Below are 309 nucleotides of genomic sequence, written 5' to 3' on the forward strand. Positions count from 1 at the left end.
GCTGCCTCTCTCTCCTTCTGCCATCTACTGCATGCATGCGCTAGCCCAACAACAGAAGTACCCCGCTAACCCTACATGAAACGGAACAGTCTTCTTCATCGGATATCCTATAAATAGACATCACCATAGAAGTGAAACCTCAACAAGTTATGCACGAACATGGAACTACTCCAACAAAACCCTTTCCTCTTCATCTTCTCCCCCCTCCTCCTCCTCTTATTCATCAAGCTCATCACCAACCGCAACAAACCCAAAACTCGAAACCCGAACAACCTCCCTCCTGGCCCGCGGACGCTCCCCCTCGTAGGA

This window comes from Asparagus officinalis, unplaced genomic scaffold, assembly GCF_001876935.1.
Source record: "Asparagus officinalis unplaced genomic scaffold, Aspof.V1 AsparagusV1_Un649, whole genome shotgun sequence".
Lineage (NCBI taxonomy): Eukaryota > Viridiplantae > Streptophyta > Magnoliopsida > Asparagales > Asparagaceae > Asparagus > Asparagus officinalis.